Source organism: Aphelocoma coerulescens, chromosome 9 (assembly GCF_041296385.1).
Source record: "Aphelocoma coerulescens isolate FSJ_1873_10779 chromosome 9, UR_Acoe_1.0, whole genome shotgun sequence".
Classification (NCBI taxonomy): domain Eukaryota; kingdom Metazoa; phylum Chordata; class Aves; order Passeriformes; family Corvidae; genus Aphelocoma; species Aphelocoma coerulescens.
In genome coordinates this window covers 16633607-16659136 of record NC_091023.1, presented here as the reverse complement: position 1 = coordinate 16659136, position 25530 = coordinate 16633607, and the positions used below count along the sequence as shown (strand labels likewise).

General features: G+C 45.1%; 1 long non-coding RNA gene across 3 annotated transcripts in view; it reads left to right on the top strand.

The window, feature by feature from the left end:
* Window positions 1-326: 326 nt before the first annotated feature.
* LOC138114591 (uncharacterized) overlaps window positions 327-25530 on the top strand; it is a 46561-nt gene continuing 21357 nt past the window's right edge. For 2 of the 3 annotated variants that reach the window (XR_011152683.1, XR_011152684.1), the window contains exon 1: window positions 335-414. This is a non-coding gene — a long non-coding RNA (uncharacterized lncRNA). Of the gene's footprint in view, window positions 415-25530 lie in introns of all 3 variants that reach the window. The other variant, XR_011152685.1, reaches the window with a different exon arrangement.

Sequence of the window (25530 nt, the reverse complement as noted above, 5' to 3'; positions counted from 1 at the left end):
AGTCACTTCTACTCCACATAAACTCCTCTCATCCTGCCGTGATTTAAGAACCAGTGTAGTCCCGTGGAGCCTCTCACCATGGGATAGAGTAAATGACACCTCTCCCGTAGGGAAGACAAGATTTCAGCATTTGCCCCAGACCCCTGTGTCCTGAGACACCTGATGATGGGAAGAGTCATCAGGGCCCTAAGGGAAAATGTGAAACACCTTTGGGCTCTGTCCAGTGAGAAGAGCAGCTCCCCTGTTCTCTCACCACCCAGCTGGCAGCAATCTGCACCAAAAACTACATAAGGCATAAGGTTGCAAATGCCTTTCCCTCTCTTCCTCCAGCCCTCAGTTGCATGGGCAGTGTTGGGTGCTGCGGATGTGAAAACTGCCTGCCCCATCTTGTTTGGAGCGATGCAGCTGGTTAAAGTAAGTTTGGTGGGTGAAGGTCTTTGTTATGATGAGCTGGTCATGGGCTCTTGCACAGGCACCTCACAGGAGGGCTGTGAGCAGTATCTGCAAACAGCTACCATGCAAACATCGTTATCCTTGGCAGCTGCAGTGAAAAAGCTGCAGCTTAAACGAGCGTCTGGTTCCTCAGTCTTTCCTGTGCTATGATCTCATGTTACAATGTGAGCAAACTTCCTATCTGTAAAGAAGGGAAGTAGAGAAGCCTCTGGGGAGCTGAGGTGGATTTTCCCTTCTTCCCATCAGGTGCTACTTTTAGCACAGGGCTGTGGTATAACCAGGAGCCTGTGTCAGGGTTAATCAGGGGCTTCTTGCAGCCCTGAGGGTGAGATGCTAACCCTCCATGACTCTTGCTGAGTTGCTGTTGTGCCAGCAGCATGTGGTGTGGCCTCTCTGGGGTCCTGCCTGCTTTGGGACCCTGCCCTGTCCCAGCATGTCTGGGCTCTCTTAAAGAGGAAGGCATGGGAAGAGGTCAGCCTGTCCAAACTGAGCCTCCAAGAGGCAGAGGGCTGGTGCTGGCATGGAGGGACTGCATCAGGCAAACCATTCTGGCAAGCTGCTTTGTGCCTTTATTTTTTTTCCTAGTCCAAGATCTAGGGTATCCTGCTCATTCAGGGAAGAGGGGAGGGTCTATGTATTCCCACATAGCGGAGATCCTGGGAGACCCATGGCTTCCAGCTGGGCATATCTGGGTATGGATGAGTTTCATACCATCCTGGATCCAGTGCCAGCCATCTACAGAAAGAACAGCAGAAACTTGTCTGGATACCTTTGGGATCCAGGTGTTAATTTTGATAGTGTGGCTGTGTTTGGATGTGTGCTTGTGATTTTTCTTTTTTTAGAAGCAGAGTGGATTAGTCCTGGCTTGTGCAATTGTTGTACCATGTTCTGGCTTTGTGTTGTACAGGGCTCGGCAGTGGTGTCAGGAGACGTGCCCCTTAAGTACTCTTATTATTTATCCTCATTGTACAAGCTGCACCAAATAAGTACCAGGCATTTCCAGAGATTGCTATTGATTGGGCAACTGCGTTTACAAAGCTAATCAATAAGTTCCCCCCACCACATATTTATTTGTGATACAACTGCTCTCTTTGTGTGCCTCATGTGCTTTTCAGAGCCTGTAATTTGTCCAGTGTAAATAGCTGATTTCATTCTTTTTCCTGGGGAAAAAATAGCCCTGCTATTATAACGCCATGCCTCTTCTGGTGAGGGAGGTGTATGTGTCTTCCTGCCTTTAGGGTGGGTAATCTCACCCTTCACAGGAAGAAGATGAAGGGATGGGAAAGAGCCTTGTTGTTTCCTGAACACCAGAGTTACTGAAGTCTCCTGTGGGTTTTTGTCCTTTGGCCTTTTCATCCTACTTCTGTTTCTATCATAACAAGGCCAGCTCTTTTCACACTGCTCTTCCTGTGGCTCTGTGACACGGAAGATAACGTAATGCTGTAGCTGGGACAGAGCTGTGCAAGCTCTGGTTGGCCAGCCAGGACACACATGCCATTTGGCCAGGCAGCTGTTCCCTGAGGGTTGTTTCCACGTGCCCTTCCACACTGGAAACTCCTCTGGATCTCTACCTCCTGTCCTCTCAGAGTTCTGCCAAATCCTGTAGGCACTTCTTGTTGCCGAAAATTCTACCACTCTTTCAAATGTGACCCAGTTGAGTCAAAACCTTCAAAAGCTTTTTGAGAAGGATGGATGGTGGATTATCCGAGTGTCAGTACAAAAACACTCATTTGTGTTGATGCCTGAATCGCCAAAATATTTAGAGTTCTGTTTAGGTTTCTAATTTTAAAAATTGGACATCTTCCTCTTCTGGCCTCAAATTACTTTCTTTATGCTGCCTCTCCAGCCCTGGTTTGCCTACAGTGAGAATGAAAAAGCACATAAAGCCCTTCTAAAGGATTTCCTCACAAACTGGAAACACCAGAATTTTGCAAGATCTGTGTTTGTAGTGTGGGACTGTGACTAAAGAGACATTGGCTTTTCTTGCTCCACTATGTCTGACTATGCCCTGTGTGAACTTGGATACGTGAAAGTCCCCAACTCTCTTCTTTGCTAAGGAGAAACAGACCTACATTTGATTTTCAAAACCCAATGTATCCCACATTTCTTCCTGAAATTTCCCAGTTTTATCTGTACAGTCACCACATTTGGTCCTATTTTGCACAATTCACTTTACTCTCACACACAAATCAGCTACTGGATCCAGGATGGGATCTAAATCAACAGGCTTCCATGTTGACAATATTTTTTCAAGATTTTGAGAGATTTTCTTAGGAACTACTGCCCTGGCCACAGTACTAAACAAGGCCAAAACCAAAGTAGTGCAGAAAGTGGTGGGTGAGAATATTAATTATTGTCAAAATAGTAATACTGGTATCTTTATTGTATTCTTTCAGAAACTGTAGAACCTGTTGATCAGCCAACCTAAACAGGGCAACCTGAACAATCCTTGTTACAAAAGCATCTTGAAAATCAATGGCCAGGCAATAGTGTGCTCTGTATAAAATCCTCAGGGAGTTTTCACAAGTTATAGGTGCTGTTTGGCCAGTGGAGTGACTGTCCAGCTAGAGCACAAATACAAGCCTAAAACAAACCACAGTAAAAGCTGCTTCTTCCCCAGATGACCCTTACAGGACATGGGAAGGAGCTGAGTGTACTGGGAAGGGGCAGAGTTTTGAGGAAGCTGTGTGTACAAGGTGGGGTGAGGTGTAAGTTGTGGTGACTGTAGGGGGAATCTTGAAGCACTGACCAAAGAGAAATGTGGGGGACACTAGAGTACGTGTGCTGATGGAGGGAAAGGACATGGGGTGAAAATTCTTAGGTCATGAAAAGAAGAATCCTGAGTCCTGAAAAAGCTTGAAAGATAAACAAAGGCATATGATGGAATACTTTGTTTCTCATTCTAAAAGAACTCTATTGCCCATTTTCATGAGGTTTTTAAACAACAAAAATGGCTTTCTTTGGCACTAGGTTCAGTATAATACCATGTCCTGAAAAAGTCAAATTGACCTGTGTATAATTAATGTTTCTTTTTAATATACATGAACGCTTGCAGCCAGTGGCGCTAAGCTCTTAAAATGTGAACCTTTGTCTTCTGACTTTGGTTGAGATTACATTAATTCAATGCTCCAGCCACAATTACAATTAACTCCTATTCCTTCCTTCTGCTCCTCTGTACATTCAGTTGCTTATCCACACCCTCAGCTTCTTGGATCATTGACTCAGATGTTTAAATGGAAAAATACTCAGCACAAGTTTATTGCAATGAGCAGAAGCAAAGAGGGTCTCTGCAAATATCTTGGTTCTTTGTATGAAGCTGGGTTCCCCTTTGTTTACTTGACTTCCCAAGTTATTTTCAAGCCTCTAAGGTCATTGCTAGTTAATAGTTGGCTAGAAATCAATAGACAGAGAGATGGTTAAAGATAAGTTTTAATAATGGGTGCAATCAAATTCTAGCAACTTTTATCACTTTGCCGCTGCCAGTGGTGGGTGCTTTTTGTGCATTGACTCCATTTATCTTCCAGCTGTACAAACTCCAGGCAGGATTTTTATCTTTGTAAAATAAAAAGTAAAAGCCCACCCTGGTGCTCACTGCCCTGCTGCTGGAGAGCTGAGCCCAAATGCACTTCAATGCTTTCTGTGAGTTTCAACAGGATTTTCATCCCCTGTTCACCACCATCCTGAGGAAACAAAGCCGCAAGACAGGGAGTCAGAGCATCATTGTCTTTTGACCACTCTCTGAATGGAGGGAGCATCTCAGAGCCTCAAGGAGCATTGCTAGTCAGTTCAGCTGTTAAGTGGCTTCTGCACCTGTAATTGAGCATTTTGTTGAAGTTGGATTTTAAAATCTTCATCTTGGAAGAGAAAACACTGTGATTTGATTTATGCCTTTAAACACAGGGTTTGCTTAATTTGGAGTGTGTGCAGGGCAAAAAGTCAACCCAAAAGTCTAATAGTTATCTCTTGCCAGCTGGACATGGCCACACGCAAAGCAGATCTCTCACAAACACCTCTGGTGTTGAGTGATCACTTCAACAACCCTGTTCAAAGCGTGTTCAAAGCGTGCTGGAGACAGTGGCTGCTCTGGGCTTGGGTTCAGGTGCTGCATGATGCTGCTTGTCCAGAGGTTCCTTGGCTGCCCACAGCTCACCTGCTGATCCTATGCCTGGCACCAGGCTCTCTTCCTGAGGACTTTGCAGGATTTTATTGGGCTGTGACGCAACAGCATCCCATCCATCCTGCTGCAGCAGATTCACCCACAGAGGTATGGCCGGCACTTCCATGCATGCTCAAGCAAGTGAAAATCTTACACACTCCATCTAAAGCCCTGTCAGATGTTTTTGCAAATATGACAGGCCGTTGGGATGGCCTGGGCTTGGAGTGCCTGCCAGGAATTTGGGGGATTTGTGCTTAGTTCCTTGTTCTGCCCTAGAATTCATCTTCTGTCTCAGGCAAATTACGTCAGTGCTGTGATTCACTAGGAGTACAATGGGAATAACAACAGTGCCCCAACTTGTGGGATTACTGTGAGGGTAAACACCTCTAAGACTGCAGGATACTGTGATCAGGACAGCCATATTAACAACCACATAAAAAGTGACATGAGCTCTTGTATCTGCCAAATGCTTCAGGGAATGGTTTGACTTGAGGAAGAGTTTTGGGAGTGCTAAACCTGCCCCAAAGTGTGGGAAGGAACTAGGTAACCATCTGAGTGCTCAGGACCTTCTCCTGTGAAAACACTGGCAAATCCTGAAGGTGTTGCCAAACTGTCATGTCAGCTGAAAACTTGCAGAAGCACCAGGCACCTGAGGTTCCCCTGTTTTAAAAGGTCTGTCCAGGCCATGAATCAGAGAAACTAATTTAGTCTGTGAATTCAGGGCTATGGATTCATTCTGTGACTGACAAAGAGCTGCAGGGCATAATTAACTAGCCAAAACTACCTGCTCAGGAATTAGCTGGAGCCTGCAAATATTTGCAGCTTCTCTGGAGTACAGACACTTCAGTGAGTGCAAGGGTTGCTAGGAACTTGGAAAAGTTGCCAGTGGCTGCACTGCCCTCTCAAAGCTTGAAATCTCCTTACACACATCACATCTCCAGAGGAGCTTTTCCTCCTTCCTACCATCTCCACCCCTCCCTCCTTTCTGCAAGAGTTGGTCTGCTGGAGAAAGACCTCCTTGGCAAATGGCATCACTTGTCAATCCACTACGGGCAAAATCTGGTTTGGCAATTTCAACCAGCGAAACGGACACCTGTTTGGGCAACTGAAGAAGACCAGGGCATTGCTTTTAATGATTCACTGGTGGATAAGATGTGGACTGTTCACTACAAGCCCTCCTGGAGATGCATGTTCTGAATGAGTCTAGTAGTAACCTCTGAGTAACTTTATAAGGTATTAGATAAATGCAAAGTGGCACAACAAAGAAGGGTAGGAGATCTTGGGGGGACTTGTTGAACACACAGACAGCATATGGAGTCCATTTTCATCATGAGACATAATTGAAAACTGTTCTCATGTAGAGTATTTTACATTTACATGTAAATAGAGTATGCAGTTTCAAAATTAATAGGCAAAAGCTGAGTTACCATTTTATTACTAGTGTGCAGTAACAGGACACCTCAGTGGATTCTAGGTAGTCCTGTTTTTACGGGTATCCCAGGATGCAACCTCTGTGCAGAGGCATTGTCTAGCACACCAGCTTATCACACTGTCTAGGAATTATTTCCTAGGTGGCCCATCTCTTGTATATAATTTCCAGTCCACTTTAGGAGGTAAAACCTGTGCATTAATGCTCTTGATAATACATTAGAAGAGACAAATGTCTTGCCCCAGGTTTCCCAGCCTTTTTTCACTATGGACTTTGGCCATAGAGCAGCAAAATGGAAATACAGCTGAGAACCTATTCCTGCTTTCAGTGGGAAAATCATCTCATGCCTCTCAATCAACCTGCTAAATATAATTTAATTCCTCCTGATCCATCTTCCGAGGCTAGAGGCCGTTTTTTTGTCCGTGAGGATCAGCAGGTGAGAGCAGAGTTTCCTGGTGATTCTAAAGGACAGCCTGTAAGCCTGAACATGCTCCATGCCCCTGCCTCTGGTGCTGTGTGAGTGCTGTGTGGCCAGTCACACCTGGCACAGAGCCACACCTGAAACCCAAACCTTTTCTGGGCTGATAAGCCAAGCCATGTAATGAGAAAGGAACGCTCTGCCTTGCTTTTGAACACACTCAAGGACACACACAATGTCAGCTTGTCCAAAGGCAGGAAGGATTTGTTTGAAAAGAGATGCAGGGAAAAAAAGAAAGTAAAACCCATATTTTTTTAATACTGAGCAAACAAAGTGAGGGTTGGGATGTTTGTGGATTAGGACTTAAAATCTGTAAGCATTAGGCTTTCATTTGTTTTGAATAAGGCCAAGGTCACAAGTGACCTGAAGTTGTGGTTGTGTTGCTTTGCATGAAGAACTGGTTAGAGTTTGTGAATGAGCAGTAAATTTGGCTCAAAACTGCTGTTTAAAGGCCAAGCCTATTTGCTCCTTAGCGTCAAATATGGTTTGAGTTTTGGTCAAGGCAAGAATAGGGATGTTGACATCAAATGTTTTCCCGTGGCTTGCAGACAGCATTTCGACTTCTGTTTCAAAAGGATATTTTTGATGTGCAGAACTTTGGTTTGAAAGTGTGGAAAGAGGGAGGGCAAACTTAAGTAACTCCAAACCCAGAATGTTGCTTGTCAAATTAAATGTTTTGGACAGACCCTGAAGTAGGTTTCCCAATTACCTTTGTTTTTCTGAAATTGTGTGTTTTCCACTTGATTGTCAAGGGTGAAGAAAGGCAAGTCTTCCTTGTAGTCTGTAATCAGAGTATCAGGTAGGAGATCACATAAAGGTTCTGGGCTCATTACTTTGGGTGCAGCACAGGCAAGTAGCAAAAACAACCTTCCCCTCCCTGACAAACGCCTGAACAGGAATTAGACAGGATGCAACAAGTGGACAAAACGCAAATGGGAGTGCTGGAGGAGGATGAAATGAGGAGGAAGCTGTGCCTTGCCATGGGCGAGCCTGCTGCCAGATGGGTGTGAGGGGTAGGCTTGTGGCAGCGAGGTGTTTTAAGGAACTATTTGAAAGATGCTACTCTGCCTGTTGATGTGAATTTTGAAGCCCACATGGTGAAAAAAAATCTCTGCTGTTTTTGGCATTAGTGACTGGTAGTTTCATCAACAAGACCTGAATGTGAATGCTGTCATGGGAGTTTCTGCTTTCTACACTGTCTCAGATAGCGCTATAAGTCATGCTTGAACCTTGTTGACATTGTCTGGGCCCAATGCCAAGGCCCATGAAGGAACTATCTGGGGGCAGGGGGCTTTCTCTCATGGGCACTCAACCCAAAGGCTTTTCATCTTCAGAAAATGTCAGTTAACAGATCGAAGATGCTCAGAAATGCCGACTGCTTCTGGTTCCTCTTGTCAGCAAACTGGAGCACTGGGTGCTCAGGTCATGACTTGAATAAACATCAGAGTAGGATTCTTGGCAGCAGCCAAATGCCAGAGCACCGTGCAACCCAGTGGCTTTCAGACAGTCACAAAGATACTCTTGTTGATCCTTCAGCAAGTGCTGAACTGGAGACTTAGATCTGAACTCCTGCCTGGAGTCTGATTCTCAAAGCAGCTCCAGGAAGTTATGTGCAAACTTTTAACTTGGTTCAGCACCCTTTGACACCTCTGGAAATGTGCATCTGAGGCAGAGAACAGGGATGAAATGGGAGGCAGTGCAAGGTAGCACTGCAGCTACCAAATAATGGTTCAGCACTTATTTTCTTCCAGGGTAACCAACAGCTGATCAATAGGATCAATTAAAACTGTGGTCATGATCCAGCAGTTGATTGATACCTGACCTCTCAAGATCCCATGATTCTGTTGTCATTCAGGTCAAGACCCTCTTGGTGGGTTTCTTCAAAAGAAATGAGAATAGCTACTAAAGCTAAAGGAGAATGTTATTTGCTACCCACAGAGTCCTGGGCTGATAATTAGGACAAAGTTTCTAACAGAGTTTGAAATTTCTTCCCAGTAGGAGCAACCAATGTAAGAATGTCCTGTGCAAGGCTTGACAAACTTCAAAAAATTGTCACAATTGTAAGAAGAAGAGGTTTGCAACAGCAAAAGGTTAAATGTAGTAATCTGTGAGTCTTTCCAACCTTCTGTTCCAGTTGTGATCATTCTGTGATATTAGCCTTTGTTTCAAAGCAAGCTGGACTAAAACTCAACTCTTTGGTATCATCTTACTCTATTCCCATTCCTAACCAAGCTATTAACTTGCAGTATTGCTTATTAAAGGCACCTGTGACCCCCTACAAACCTCCAGAGCCAACTGACTGCCTACTTCTCCATCCTGATCTGGTTTGAGGTCAAGATCTGAATATGCTTCAGCACTCCAGTCCAATTAAAAAATTTAATTTGTGTTTAAAATTTGTTTGGGGGGTCTTTAATTCCCTGCCGTAGATTCTTCCCCTCCTTGCAAAGTTGTAGGGAAAAGTGTGTTCAGTGTTTTTAAATGACTCACCAAAGTAGCCCAGTGGCTTAGAGGGCTTATGTGAGGCTTAGTGTACTCAATGGAGCACGGTGGGATACCCAGCACTGTCTGCCAGGTCAGGAGTTGAATTGGAGCTATCTGAGTGATATTATCCAGGATGCCTGGGGACAGAGGAAATTAAAAGTCACTAACGCTTACTGCCCTGAGCCAAGACTCAATTGCAGAAGCACCTGCAGGGTTGGCCTGCACACCTACTGCTTTTTTTTTTTTTTTTTTTTCCCTTGGTTGACTCTTAAATGTGTTTTTATTTCCAAGCCAGTGGATGGCATAAGGCTGGCTCTGGATGGCTGAAATAGTCAGGGATGAGGCAGAATGGGATTCACTGATGTGCAAAAGACCTTGGACACTGTTGGGAGTGAGGGAGAAGAGTGATGGGAAATGAGCAGCTCTTTCCCTTTTGACTTGTGATCTCTAAGCCTACAAAAAATAGACATGGGTGATGGGCTTTGCAGCCTGACCGGGAAGGGTGGGAGAAGTGGGTGAGAAGCAGGCTAAGACTGTTCCAAAATTTTTGTTGCATGGTTTTTTCCAACGAAAATCTGGGGTTTCAACTGACCATAATTTTCTCTTTACTGGGAGAAATGTCTGCTCTTGCATTCCTCCCCCCCTTTCTTTTTTTTAGCTGAAAGTTAAACTAATAGAAATAGTTTTAGATCAAATGAAGCATCCCTCTTTTCTCTTTCATTTTTTGCACTTTTTAGAAGATAATAAAAAGTTTTATTTAAAGGAAATTGGAGTAGAAATGTGAACTATCAAGGTGAGCTGAAAGTTCTGGAAAAAAATTCTTCGGTTTGACTCAAAATAAAACCTTCAGATTATTCTGAACTGCCGGTGAACCGAAAAATCAGTCATTTGCACTAATGATAAGTAACTGGCAGGTTGTTTTGCCTGTCAAATTCTGTGTCTTGTGGAGTGAGCACATTGTTGTCTGCTGACATGATCTACTGAGCTGTTTAAAAAAAAAATCAAATACAGCTCCTCTCTGCTGGCAATAAGGCTCGCTGACAGGTGCAAGGCGCTTAGGTTCTTGTGTCTGGGCTATGGCAATGAGGGACCCCAATCCCAGCTGTGTCCTCAGAAACCACCATGGCCTAATAAACACCCCACATTTTCCTCTGAGTAGTGATGTTCAGAGACTGTCACAGCAATAACCGCTGATTATCTGGATGGCAGTGGCATCTGCATGCAGCCACCCATGCCAGGGCAGGACACAATACCACAGTGTGCCCCAACAGGGAAGTCAGAGGATAAGGTGCTGGGGGAGGAGGGAGTAACTGTGCTTTTCTCACCCCTCTGCTAAGGGCTGGTGTCACCCACCAACAGGGCACCCACAAACAGGGCAAATGACAGAAATCAGCTGGACATGCCACAGAGGTAAAGAAAAATGAAAAAAACCAAACCAAAACCAAAAAACCTGGGTGTTTCCTAGTTCCTCCTTCCAGTGGGAGATGGATTTGTGTGTTGGGAAGAAAACTACCTTCTCCCACAAATATCTCACATACCCCATATATCTTAACACTTGTACCTTGGTGCTTGTACTTATTTACCCTTGGGTGCTTTTCTGATCACACTGCCAGGGGAGCAGGCTGCCTCACAGACTAGATGGACAGGAAAGAACAGGGGAAATGTAATAACCGTCATTTCATGGTATCTCTACCAGGTGACCCCAGACTTGCTGAGTGAGGCGGTGTCTGAGCTGGAAGGAAGTTCTGGGAAACTGTGTGAAGCTTTGGGTTTCACCTGAGGTGCACCTGGTGGTTGTGGTTAAGGCAGAAATCTGGTAGTTTGGTAGCTAAACCAAATCAGAGTTTAGGGCTGTGTGGGAAATGAGCTGCCAGTGTGGGCTAGACCTCTCATCTTCATATGGTTCCTCCTGTCTGCTGTGTTGGTCCCCAGGGGTTTCTGGCCCTCCAGAAGCAGAGGCAGCTCAGAAGGAGCCTGCCCAGTGCAGCTCTAGGACTGGCTGCCAGAAAGGCTCTTGGCAGCTTTGCCGTGCTGTGGGATCAAGCCTGAGGCTCCCATCTCTGGGATGGGAGCTGTGGGACTGAATGGTTTTAGCAGTATAGTGCATTTAAGTGCTCTAGGGCTTGGGTTGTATCTGGTGATTTGGTGTTTTGGTTCTCTTAGACCCTGCATGGTTGCTGCCCTAAAGATAGGGAATCAGTCTAGTGAGCAGAGCATGCACAGGAGCCAGGTCTAAATCTACCACCAGCTTGCTGTGATCTCTGGGGATCTCTTGTGTGGGTAAAGAGCAAAACTCAGTAACTATAAAGCTTATTTCTCAGAAAAAAAATCAGGCCATGGTACAAGTAAGTATCACTCTAGAAGCTAAACAGGCTGCTACAAACCAGAGCAGAGTAACACATGGGGCTGAAAAGAATTCCTTTCATTCTCCTTCCTTTACTTAGCTTTATTCTCTAAAACATGAGGTGCCAGGTCCATCAGATGCCTGTGAAGAGGCACAGTCAGAGCCCCTGTGGCAGGAGAAGGGAGCGCAGGGCTGGAGCAAGCGCTTGTGGTTCATTTGCTCAGAAGCCGTCGTGCACACAGTCTTGTTTGTTTTTTGTTTTTTTTCCTAACTAAAAAAATCCAAACCACCTTGGGTCCTTGGTGCCTGTTTTCCCAGACCAGCTAGGTACCAAATCATGGTGCAAATAACAGCACCAGTAAATGGCTGCTTTCCCTGCACACCCTCCCCGGTGCCCCCATACTTTGCTCCAAGGAAAGTGGCATGAAGGCTGCAGGAGTGTTTGTGCTTTCTGCAAACCCCATCTGAAGGGTAAGGAGCTGGGTTGAACAGGCAGCACTGGCTGCCAGGTCCTGCCTTCACTTGCTGGTTGCATTTCCTTATCTGGTGATGGCTCTTCATGCCAAGTCCTGACTCCCCTCACGTATGCTCACAACTTTCTGCTCCTCTGCCATGAACATGACCCATGTCACGTGCTCCTGCTTGGTCCTGACCCTTGTTGCGATGAGAAAGGACAACAAGAACTTGCTCTTCATCTTGTACCAAGATGTGCTTGGTATTCACACCCTGGGTGCTATGTCATGCATGATAATTCCCATGTTCTCCTCACTCTTACTCCTTTTGCCTTCCTCCTGTTACACTTGTCCCTATTGAATTTTCAAGAAGAAATAATTTCTGGTTTTTAAGTTGCATAGGTCATCACAGAACAAAAACTACATCTCTTTTTGCTTCTTTTCTGTTAGTCACCTAACGGGATCTCATCTCCAAATAACCCTCTAGCCTTCAATGATCTAACTGCTTGTCTCTTCTGCTTCCAAGCACAGGCAGTCCACAGTGCCTTTCTGACTCAGCTCTGCTGAGAGTGAACCATAAGCTGCCTTCCTTGGCCACTCCTGCCAAAGGTGGAACTTTCCAGACGGATTAGAGCTACAGCTGAAGAGTTAGAGCGGAAAGTGTTCTGTTGTTCTTTGATAGTCTCTGGAAAAAGAAGCTGGAGCAAATTAGTTTCATTTGCGGAATGGCCATTTCTCTACCATATTTCTACCTAAAAATCAATACAGAATAAATTCCATGTTTAGTGGAGGGGTGTATATTAGACTGCAGTGATCACTATCCCAGCTTGAGGTCAAAAACTTCCAAAGGTTTTGGTGAGTTTCCTTAGTTACATTGGACAGGATGAAAACATGTGGAGAATGGGTGCTCCAGGACAGGAATCTGCTGCCCCCTTACTAGTGTCACCTATGGGTGGTGTGTGCACCCAGGTGCTTCATTAACAGGCAGTTTGCACTATCTTAAGAAGCAGCAGGTGTTGACCGTGCAGGTCTTGGGTGGCAGTTTCCAGGAGGGAAAGAAATAAGCTATCTGTAGTGGCCAATTAATTTATGACACCCAGGACAATGTGCTGGGTCAGTAAAACTTGTAGGATCTGGTCTGTGTCCCATCTCTTAAAATAATAGGCTCTGCCCTGGAAAACAGATTATAGGATGTAATTCTGCACCACCAGGAAGAGGACAAGGCAGGATTACGGGATCTTTTTCACTTATTGTAACCCGTGACCTACTTCTCCAGAAAGAAGGTGAGTAGGTCAGGCTCTTTCCATAAACCGTACCCAGCTTGGAAGAAATTTCCTACACAGCATCAGGAAGGAGTTAAACCTTAACACAGGGATGCAAAGAATCTCCACTGGACTGAAAAAAGAGAAAAGTCATGCTCTTTAATTTTTAGCTTTTCTTTATGGAAGTCGCAGGACTTTGTTTACAGTGAATGCAAAGCCAAACCAAGATCAACATGTCCTCGATTTTGCTTTGCATGTTAAGTACTGCATATTTACCCCTTGCCACCTAATTTGTGAATTTGCCAGGAATCAAAACATCCATTTAAACTAGCCTGGAAGATAGCAAAACATGAGTACAGCTAGATCATTATCTAAGGCACGGTTATGATGTACTGAGGGTGGCGTTTCAAAGCCTGATGAACTATAAAAATGCATCTAGACATAGGAGAATGAAACAAAAAATTAAAAAATAACACCACCACCACCTCCTCTCCCCCCCCACAAAAAAAAACCAAAACAAACCCCAAAAAACAAACCCACAGAAAAATTTTATTTGCTCCAAAAGCTGATTGTTGATAGAAATTAAACTGGAACATTCCAGGTTAAAAATATTTTCCCCGTGGAAAAGCAGTAGAGGCTTGGGGATTATCCAAGGCTGGATGTTGCAACCTCCTTTGAGACAGGCCCATGGGTGAATCCCAGTGTTTCCTGAAACTCTCTGGCCCACTCCCCAGGGGAGAAGGAGGCTGCAATTCAACCTTGGGCTAAAAACCTCGTAGGAAGTCAAGTCCACCTGGATTCCAGGGAAAGAGAGACCCTCTCCCCTCCCCCCCCCCGCCCAGATTTCCAATGTTTGTGCTAGTCAAGGGTTTTTGAGGGGCAGAGGAGGAGTGAGTGGTCAGCATGGGGTGGAAGTGAAGCATGAACTGTTGCACGGAGACTTCAGGATTATTTATTTTTGTGGCTGCAGTTGGTCTGATTTGCCATGAGCTGTCTGTCTTGATGAAGGCAGCATGCACATGTAGGGAAGAGAAGAGTCTGTCTTGCTTAAATTGTTCTTTATATTTGGTTGGTTTTCCCCTAGAAGCAATTGGTAAGGAACAGCAGGCTTTGAAGTTAAACCAAGTCTTTATGAGAAATGCTGCTAAAAATGTTTTTTATACAACTCTTGGTTTTAATGATCTGGGAGGACTTCTGACTTTCAGTGCTTGCGTCTTACTGTTTCTCAAAGCATAATATTCAACAGGCGATAAAAAAAGTATTTTTTATCACAAATCTGAGACTGTCAACATTTTATTCCATTTTTCCCAGGTATCAGACAATGCAGATATTGGTCCATTAGAATACTGAACTGGGAAAAACTTAGCTGCTTGGTGATCTGTGCAAGTGTTGGGATGTCTCATGACATTTAGTGCCTTAGTTTCCCCATTTGTAGGACAGAAATTGTTATGGTTTTCTTCTGTACTCCAAACACCTTTGAAAGCTGGACAGTGATGCCCATATGATGTTTTAGTAAGCAATTAATGGGGGGGAAAAATGTATAAATAAAAGAAAATAAACATGAAGTAAATGACATTTTTACTTTCTAGCTGTTTTTGTAACCTGTCTTATGAAGGAGGGGGAAATCCTTCTGCAGCTCAGGTTGCAAATTGAGCTCAGCTGCATTATTAGACATCAGAAAATCCAGCCTGGCAGGAGCAAGAGGAAGCCAGCCTTCCTACGCATCACTGTCAGGGAGCTATTGCCTTCACTCCAGAGTGGTGGTAATGAATTATCTCTGGAACTGTTGGGATTTTTCTTTCTTTGTGTAGGCTCTCAGGAAAGGAAAGTGCACAGGATTTTCAGGGTTGCTAAGAAAGCGGCAAGTGACATCAATCTGAATCTTATATTGTTGTTGATGCACAATGGAAGTTAATGAGGTTAGCTGGAAGTGTTAATTGTTCTACACAGCCTGCTGTCTATGCTTGCTCTGGAAAATTCATGCATAGCAACAGCTGAAAACTCAGCAAAAAGTGCTTTAACAGAGGAAACAGGCAACATTTGGCCCAGTAAAATCATAATGCAGGTGGCTGAGAAATCACTCACTCAATTATATGCATGACGGGGACTCCATTTAAGAGCAACATTTGGAGCTTTATGGGCAACATAAAAGGAGAGAGAATGAGGTTTTTATATTGCTGCGCTCAGTTGTAGAAGAAGCAGGAGGTTGTTTCCCACCCCTTTGCATATGCTTGGACTGTGCAGGGAAAATGAAAATGTCTGCTCAGAGATTTGGATGACACCTGGGGAGGATGGGCTGGAGCTATTCCAGAGACCCCCTGTACACACCCTGCTACATCCCCTATTACAGAGAGATTTCATGTGTTCATGACTGGGCAATGTCAAAACAAAAGCCATACTCTAAAAATAAAACCTTTGGCTCTTTTACTAACAGTAAGCTCTCAAAGCAAAAGAAGTTTTCAAAAAGTATGATCATAATTAATTGTTGCTTTTCTAGTCCCTTGGCAGTTGTTACAGCAAGTGAAGTAGGATTATCTCCCAGCACGCACAGCTCCTGCCATTTTTGTCATCCTTCTGTCTCCTGTAGGGACCCTACCCCTGGAATATCACAGCTAAATCTCTTTATTAAAGTGTCTTTTCTAATGCTTATGTTGGCTGAGGGAAAAAGCACAACTAAGAGTGCAACAGCTTCAATGTCAAAGAACTTGTATTTTCCTTTGCTTTAAATTCTTCTAGTACCTTAATCCCTGATTTTTGTGAGGCTGGGGCGGACAGTGCTGCAACTCTGACACTGCAGCAGCTGTGTCCATCCTTTCCTCAGTACCTGCACTCTCCCCATCCTTCCTTCCTACTGTGGATTAGAAGAACCAAAACATTTTATTTTCTGCTGGTATGGATAGTTCTTTTAATCTGCTTAGAGAAGATTCATCCACTAGCTCAGTGCTCTCTTTGCATTTCTAACAGAGAAGTGCCTAATTTAGGCTTTCTATTAAACAAAATACAAAACTACCACAAATACCTTAATTTTTTTTTCCTGCTGTAAATCTTGACATCTGGACATGTAACAGCTCATCAGTGGATTTGTGAGATGAAGCAAATGACATTTCTATACAGAGCACTGACTGCTGTAGAAATCAGATGGTGAAATGGAACCGCAAAGAATTTGGTACTGAGTGATGATCTTCATCCAGGGATCTTGGAATACAGTGGTCCCCACTTTGCTGACACAAATGATGGGTGGCTTACTCCAGCCTGCACAGCAAAATTGGCTTCACAGCCAAGTATCTCTGGAGACTGCACACAGAACACAAGCACTCTGGAGCAGGACGCACATCTCTGTGTTTTATAAAGCTCTGTGGTGTAACAAGTCTTTGTCCCTGGCGTGGACAGAAGTGCATCTGTAAGTAGCTGTACATAAACACTCATTCCATCCTTACCATGCCTGAAATTCACTTGGGTATTTTCTTGCTCGATTGCTTTGGCAGAAGAGAACTTGCCCCTTGCTTCCCTACACACACGCAGCTTGAGCTGTATTCTGTACAAACATTGTTTCTGTGTGTTAAAACACAGAATGAGATCAAGGCAACACTGTCCTGCCCTGACCTCGGCAGCCCCACTCCAGAAAAAAGGCTGGAAAGCAGTTCCCAGCAGAACTGCTGGGAGTAAGAAGTCAGACTGAAACCCAATGACCTGAAGCAGTTTTAAGACGAACCTGGTAAAGTCCTAGGATATGTTTACTTCCAGCAGCAGGAGACTGGACTCAGCAGCCTGAGTGTCCCCTCTGTCCCCTGTATGTCCCCCTGAGGGCTGGTGACCAGGTCACTGCCCTGGCCATGCCTGGTGGCTCCAGGGGCTGAGTCCAGGCTGAGCTTTCCCCTTCCCGCTGGTGCTGAACGCACGGCCTCAGCTCTCCTTCCCCAGGATAGCTCCTTGGCTGGAGCACAGGGAATCGGCCCTAGTGTGGAAAGGGAGCGCTGCCCCTGACTGCGATGCCTTTCACTGCAGAGAGGGAGGAGGAAGCAGGAGACCACGGTTCATCTCCTTGTAAGCAAACTCAGAGCAGAGACACGCTTCTGTGAGGATTTTGTGTTCCTCAGGACTGCTTTGCTCCTCCCCAAGTGTCCAGCAGTGCCGTGATGATTCTGCTGTTGCCTCTCCCAGGGGATTTACTCTGGCAATGCCAAGCTCTTTACAGTGTGCACACAAGGGTCGGTGATGTTCAGGGATGCTCCTTGCACAAGTATTTTCCAGTGTGTGACTGTGTGGATGGCAGGAAGGGCTGGAAGGAATGGGGCACGCAGTAAAGCACACCTCTTCCCAGTACCAGCAATCTTCATGTGTTGAGAAACATGAAGATACCCTGATTATCACCAGTTACAGCACCTCTGTGGTTCTAGTGCTCCTGAACAAGTCCTGCATCTCTCCCTCCTCCTTTTAACCTCTGGAGTAGCTGGGCACTGCCAGGCAAATTCTGCCTATGATGATGTGATGCATAAACCCTCGTGCAAAGGTAATTAACGTTCTTCAGCGAAGGCTGGAAATCTAGTTCTGTGCTCCAGCTTGTACATTCAATAGCAAAGACATTCAGACCCAGCTGCACCATCTCAAGCCACATCTGATCAAATCTGAATCAGCAGCAAGAACTTGCTGATTCCCAGAAATTCCATGCCTTGTAAAGAGATGGTAGTGATGGCTGTCTGTCAGCCAGTCAGTCAGCACTGTGCTCCAGCCCCTGGCAGGACATGAGGGTGCTAAACTGGTGGCCTAAGAGGAGTCCAGGATATTCATGGCCATAAGGGACTCTGTGGCACTCTGCTAGAGAAGGAGCGTTTGTATGACTCCTGCTGTCTTCCATCCTGGGGAGTTCTACTGGCTTTTGCACTTTCAGCTGAGCCTTCTTTTGGAAAAAAATTGAAAAGCTATAAAAGTCCTATTGTTACTGAGATTTCAGTTTTGCTATGATACAGGAAAAGGTTCTCACAACATTCGTCTACTGGTATTTTTTAATGAAATCTTTCAACTTTGATTGCAGTGATCTTGCATATAAACTTACATGAGAATACATGCATGTATATATGTGACCTATTGGTAACTAAACAATACAGCTGGTTGGAATTTTGTTTTCTGGAAGATGCCTCCATGTGATCTCTTTCTGTCTGGAACTCATGTCATGCTGTAGCACTTCAAATTCTCCTGTGGAACTGAATCCATGTCTTTACCTAGCATGCAGCTCACCTGCCTGTTAAAGGCCTGGATGGGGCTGAAGCAGGTTTATGGCTTTAAAAATTATTTTGGAAGCTCTTAGGAGCTATGTGGGTATTAATGGAAGCCACCTTAATACCTGTGAAGATGTTTGCTTGCTGTTTGACCCTACTGTATTCTGTTGAACTGAAAGGGCTTCCCTGTCTATCCTTGGTGCAAACATGAAGTACAGACTGCTTCAGCTCAAGCACAGGCACTTGGGAGCAGGAAAACTCAGCTCTGTTCCTGCTCTTGTTGTGAGCTTTCAAGTGGCCATTGCTGTTTCATTAGAGAATTTGCAGATGAAGACATGTCCAGAGTTTGGTGCTAGAGGTTCTTTGCAGTTCTAAAAGCAAATCCATGATGAACCCAGGACAAACTGGGTTTACTTTCTGGAAATATTCACAAGGAGACTACACTGAAGTGGCTCTGAAATAAGACCTCAAGAAGCATACGAAGAGGCATGTCAGCTTGAGTCTGTCTAGAGAGGTGCAAAGTGGTCTGCCAGTGGAAATCTATTTTATAGAGTTGCTGTGAGGTGCCCCCTGCAATCCAGCACTCAGGCACTCTGTACCTGACAATGCCTCATCATTTCCCTAAGAACAAGAGAGATAAGGAAATAAACGAATGCCAGAAATGGCTTTTTCAACTGGCAACTCCATGTCAGATTTTCATTAAAACAGGGGAGAGTGGGGCCAGCAATCTGGAGCTTTGCTTGATAAAGAGATTTCTAAGTATACCAAAAAAAATTGCAGCAAATGCATTACCTTTTGTCTCTGCTGTACAATAGCACCAAGTGGAGAGTGTTAGTCACTTCTGGAAGTGGGAAAGGAATTTTACAACATAGAATCACATCTTGTTTCTCTCTTCCTTTTTCCAAGATTTCGTCCATCTGTTCCCTTTTTCAAAAACAAACAAACTATTAATACATTGCTTTGATGGAGCCTTCTGTTCAAGGCTCTTAAAGGGCTGTACAGATATTCATGATCTTATTTGCCAAGAAAGGCTCCAAGAGATAAATACTAAATTCCTTGCTTCCCACAGGGCAGATGCCAGAGAGGTTGTGTGTGTGCATGTGTGTAGTGCTGACATCACGACTGGCGCCCTGACTTCAGACTCTGGAGAACTTGCTCAGTCCCTGGGTTTATCTCAGCATTCCCATAGGATTGTACACTAGCTGCCTGTTCCATCTGTGTCTCAGTTCCCCTATTTGTAAAACACAGGCATTTCTTTTCTTTTGCTCTTCCTTGCCATCTGCACACTGTGACCTGACTTCAGCTGATGCACAGGCACACAGTGATCCGTTCTCTGTGGAACAGCCCTTGGCTAGGGGGTTATTTCTGCAGCATGGCATAGCCAGAGATTTTAGCAACAAAATACTTGGTGCTGGACTGGCTGGGTCGGGTACCAGTATCAGTGTAGTCCTGGAAACAGCACTCACTTCCAGCTACCCTAATGCTTGCTTGGATTCTTAGGCAGGTTTTCTGCCTGCACCAAGGTCTTTACTGCTGCTGTTGGCCCTAAAGGTAGCTCAGAGGGGCCTGCCAGAGCTGCTGTTGCTCCTTCATCTGCATCACCACCTCTCTAAATCCAATGTTGTGCAAGGACATGGGACAGTGCATCTTGTGGAACCAAGACCCCGATCCCAAACCTTGCTACATTTTCTTTAATGAAGGCACTAGTGGCACCTGTAAATCACCAAGGAAAATGTACATGTGTTGGGGGACTGAGGATCTCCCCTGGAAATAACTTCCTGAAAAATCTCCTTGTTGCCTGAAGCATCACAGCTAGGGACTGCCAGCCTGGGACCGTAGCCCAGTCATGATGTTCTCTTACTCATTTTTTTGGTCCTTTTTGTTGGTGGAAGACACAAAAGGATAAATTGCATAAGGTGCCCCAGATGGAAAGCTTTTGTTATCAGGGAAAAAGCAAAGGCATCCAAGAAAGGAAGGAACCAAATGTATCCAGCACTGAAATGTATTCAGGAACATCCCAATTGCTGCTTATCAGAAGTCAGAACCTCAGAGCCCCGAAACAATGGCATCTTAAATCCTTTAATGAGGGAGCAGCCAATGTGAAGTTTTGGTTTTTATAATGAAAGATACTCTCTCCTCTCACTCTGTTTTGAAATAGAGCTCATGATGGTTTTCAAAATACACTCTGCAAGTCTGAGTTGTCTTGTGAGCTATTTATCCCAAACACAGTTGACCTGACCCCAATGAAAAGGGTTTTCAGTAACACTGGCCAGTTCCTGGGTTCCTCTTCATTGCAGAATTGTTACAGCTGGGCATAAGTGGCAGCTTCTTCTCAGGAGCCTGGGTTTAGGAGTGTGGTGGGACTGTAGGATGTGGCCAGTGTAGCAGACAGCACCTGGGTCAAGGAGAATAAATGGGCAGGCATAGTACATGGAGGGAAGACTGCTTGAACAAGCTGAGTGGCCATGGAGAACAGCTGGATCATTTACAGGAGGGCAAATACCAAAGTGTCTCCAACCAGCAACAGTACAAACAGTGGTGAAAGTCCTTAGTGTGTGTCTAAAGCGGGAGATGTTCACAGGCAAAACCTGCTGGATAAGAAGACAATTGTCTGAAAGGATCAACTGTTTCTTTCTTTGCCCCAGTAAGAGTCAGTCTTGGGGGAAAGTGCCTTTTTATCACTGATAGATAACTGGGGGGAGGCAAGGCTTCTTTCCTCCAGAAGAAATCCCAGCCTGCAGGACTGGGGTGCCTGCATCCAAATTCAGAGTGTGGGGATCTACCCTGAACTTGGTTTTTTTGGCTCATGAATATGCCACATGTGTAGGCAGGGAGGACTGAAAGTGGAAATATGGGTCTAGTGCCATTCCAGAGTAAACAGAGAGGCTCTGTTGGAGAGCAGTGTGGAGGGACTTCTGGGCAGAGTGTCCATCTCTCTGGAGGGGTGGGAGGAAATGAGGCTTCAGAGGTCAGCTCTGTTCCTACTCTGATCTCTCACCACCTGCCACCACAGAACCATGAAAGCCACTGAACCTGTAAGTAGAGAAAATCTCTCTTTTATGAGATCTCATGACTACTTGGTGGCAAGTGACAAGGTATCTCTTGTTTTATGGCAAAACAAGATATTTCAGGACAGGTGGAGAACAGTGAGAGTTCAGCACAGCTTGTACTGGAGAAATTAAACTAGACACTGTTGTGCAATTTCTTGTCATTACTTGGCATGACCTCCATTATACCCATGAGATCACCTCTAGTGCGTATCAATAGTCTCTTCCCCTATGTCTTAATGTATTTTTAATACCTTGTAACTGCCAGAAAAATAATATCATTTCTGGAAGCTTTCACTGCAACATTTAGTTATGCATTTATCCTATTGTCTGTGAATTCAGGATACTTAGTTACCCTGAGCCCAACACCAGCAAGTGGAAAAAGGAGGTTAGGAATATATATCCACAACAGTTTTAAAATAACGTTGAAAATCTTCCTTATCTGTCCTTATTGAGTACAAAGTCTGATACAAATGATGAAATGCAATTCCTAGCACCTTGATTGGGATAGTCTGAATTATTGTAATTTACTGATGAACTGGTCAGTTAAACCTTCCACATGGCTTTAGCTCCAGCTTTTTAAGTTGTTTACCAAATACCACACCTTTTCACAGCACACAGATGTTCAGGAGCATGCAAATTTTATGCTCTCCATCAGATGTAAGGTCTTGCAGGTTTTTTGCTAGATCTTTGCTTAGCTACTAACTTTGGATGTAGTGTTGCCCATCTTGTAAGTGGGATTTATGAGGCTGTAAAAAGGGCCCAAAATGTTCCAAGCAGTAAATATGGATTGGTGAGAAGAGCACACATAAAATGAGTGATGATAAGGACTGTGCCATAAATATAACTAATCTTACAGCTATTACCTCTACTTCAGTTGACTCTGACAATAACACTTAACGCTCTTGATCAGGGGACCTCAGGTCATTCTGTAAGGAATTCTTGTTCACATTATACTGGCAGTGAAAATTCATATCTGGGAGATACAGTGAACATCTGAGACCTGAACAAACCATTACATATTGTGGAATCATAGAATAATTTGGGTTGGAAGAGACCTTTTGAAGTCACCTAGTCCAATGCCCCTGCCAGGGGCAGGGACACCTTCCATTATACCAGGTTTCTCAAAGCTCCATCCAGCCTTGTCTTGGACACTTCCAGAGATGGGGCATTCACAAATTCTCTTGTTCCACTGTAACTTGTTTCAGTGTTATATCACTCTCATTGTAAAAACCCTTCCTCCTATCTAATCTAAACCTGCCCTCAGTCAGTTTAAAGCCACCACCCCTTGCCCTATTGCTACATGTCCTTGTAGAAAGTCCCTCTGCAGCTCTTTTGTAGGCCCCCTTATGATAGGATATGGAGGAGTACAAACCTTGTTTCCCTGTACTTCCAGTGTAATGTCCTACTCACTGCACCATGGTACATGACTGGGTGGGATTATAGACAGACCTTTAAAGCAGCACAGAGACATCCCAGGCACTTCAGCCAGCACCAGAACTGCCTAGCTGGATGACATGTGAAAGCATTAAGGAGAGAAAGGAGGCCCCTTTGATGGCTTTCCTGGTAAGGGAATGATCTGGAAGGCAAATCTGTTGATTTTCTCTGAGCTAAATCTCACGAACTTTGGTGTTCTGGTGTCGTTGGAACAGGAGACAGAAACACAATGTCAGCAGTGGACCTGGGATCCACTTCTGCTTGGGCCTCCCATGTCTTTCTTTGGTCTTTCTCTGTCCTGTCTCTCTGGGAAAAGACTGCTTCCTGATGTCTCCATGCCACTGTGGTGTAACCTGCACCTTGTGACCAGCTCAGCTCAGCAGATGCTGAGGGGATGAAAAATTCCTTGCACCGAGCCCTGGAGTGGTTGGCAAGAATAGGTTGATAGCTTGATTCAGCTGTGACAGCACTTCACTCTCCTTCTGTAAATGCCTCCTATCTCCTGCTGCCAGTCATTACAGAAATAGAGACTTAGCTTTTCTCAGGAGGATCTAAATGTCCTGGTTGCTGCTTGGTAAGGGGCATATTTCTCCAATTAATTATTAAGTGGAGCTCTGGCTGGAGGAAGGGGCTGCAGAGACATCAGAGTGAAAAGGGGAGAGTGTTTTAACCTTTCTGGAGCTCTCCTGCAATCGGCAGCAGGTTTGCCTTGTGGGTGCTGGCCAGTTCTTGTTCTACAGCACATCGGCAAGGCTGGCCAGCAGAGAATGGCCTCACGGGGACTCTGCCAACTTCCATGGCTTGTGGGCCATCTTTTCTCCCTCCTTGGCAGCAGAAAAATGCTGTAAGGAAACCACTACCTACAACTCATGTCTTCATCCTGCCCTTATTCTCCTGAGCTGGATGGAAGGTCCTGGCTGTGCAGCTGTAGGCAGCAGGGGAAGCAGACTTGGAAGAGCAGTTGTAGGGAGAGGGAGAAGATCCATCACCTGAGAGGGAGCAGTGGGAAGGGTAGCATGGTCTACTGGATACGGTGTTAGACTGGGAGTCCAGAAACATGGGCTTTCATCAACCTGGATTACAAGGGCAAAAAAGACTGCAGTGAACAACTCATGCCATGCACGGATCCTCATTCCTTGGGAGTACCATGAGTGTCACATTTCCTGTGCTCCAAGAAACCCCTGTATCAACTCATGCCTTGATTTCTTCAGCAGTAAAATAATACTTTGCTATGTTGACATCCTACAATGAAAGGCACTTTTCAGGGGCCAAAGTGGGACAGATTAATGGTGCTGTCTTTTCCAGGTAGAATTGCTGAGGCAGACCATCTACTGGTTTGAATCAGCACAGTTCAGTATGGAATATTTACTATTGGAACCCATGCGCAGGAGGACTTTTCCTTGACCCTATGCTCTTCTTTTGAGATGCCTTAACTGTCCTTACAAAGAATACAGAGTAGAATGTGTGAGACAGGGCTCAGCTCCATTAATTACTAAATGTCTTCTTAAGCCCGAGCAGAGGTAACACTGCGGGTCGCCTCAGCACTCACCCACTGGGGACCTGCTGTAAGACAGCCACCAAGGCCAAAGGTGTAGGGCAGCTCTGATTCAACTTATAAGCTGCCTAATTCTGTGTGAGGCTGTGGTTTCCTACTCGGGGAGTGCTACAATCAGCAGGTATCTTGAAGCTTCTCTGGTTTACCCATGTCTTAGCAGCTGCTATCAAGAACGTATAATCACAGTGGTTGGGTTCTGGTAATCCTCTCAGTGGCACTACAGTGGAGATCCTGTGAGAGATTACTCACCAGGACAGGGCCAAGCTCAGCAAACAGAAGCCTGAAGTGAGGAACAAGTAAACCAGAAATTATCTCCAAAGAGTCCATTTACTCCAGGAAAGAGCTTTTCCCAAGGTCCAGTTTCCTTCCCTGTTGCCATTGCCAAGTGGTACCCTTGCAAGTGCCCTGAGACAGCCCTGGCAGAGGCAGCCCCTCTATCCTGCTATCAGTCACCTCACCACTGAAGTGTGTAGCTCAGGGGTAAACTTCATGTTAGGCTTTGAATGAGCACAGGACAGGAAGGCTGCCTTGGGACCCTAAGGTTGCAGTGTATCTCTACATCCAATTTCTGTGCTGTGTCACAGAATTTGGGGACAAGCTCCTTGCATTTGTATCCCCTTGTTGTTCCATCTGTGCAGTGTGGTTGGTGACAGCTCTTCCTCCCACCAGCACCAGCAAAGGCACAGTTTACTGGGGGCTTTGGAAGATGAAAATCCAATTTCTGTGCTGTGTCACAGAATTTGGGGACAAGCTCCTTGCATTTGTATCCCCTTGTTGTTCCATCTGTGCAGTGTGGTTGGTGACAGCTCTTCCTCCCACCAGCACCAGCAAAGGCACAGTTTACTGGGGGCTTTGGAAGATGAAAATCAGCTCGGGGTGGGAAAATGTCCAAGCTGACTTTTACCATTAAGCTGTCAGCAGGATGTGCTGAAGTGTTTAAATATTGATGCAAACATGGAAGAAATAGTTGTCTTCTTCCAGAACAGGCGAGGAATTTACGGTGTAGAACATCCCAGATCTCTTTGCCAGCACTGTGTAGGTCACAGCTGTCCCTCCCTGGTACAGAACATGAGAACTGTGAGGATGGAAAATCCTCATCTCCTGCCTGCACAGACCCAGAGAGCTGAAACCCAAGTACGGCCATACATGGAGTGGCACAGAGGTGGATTCACGGGTGAAAAGGCTTTCCTGCACCTGAAGAGAAATCCACAGTCTAGGGA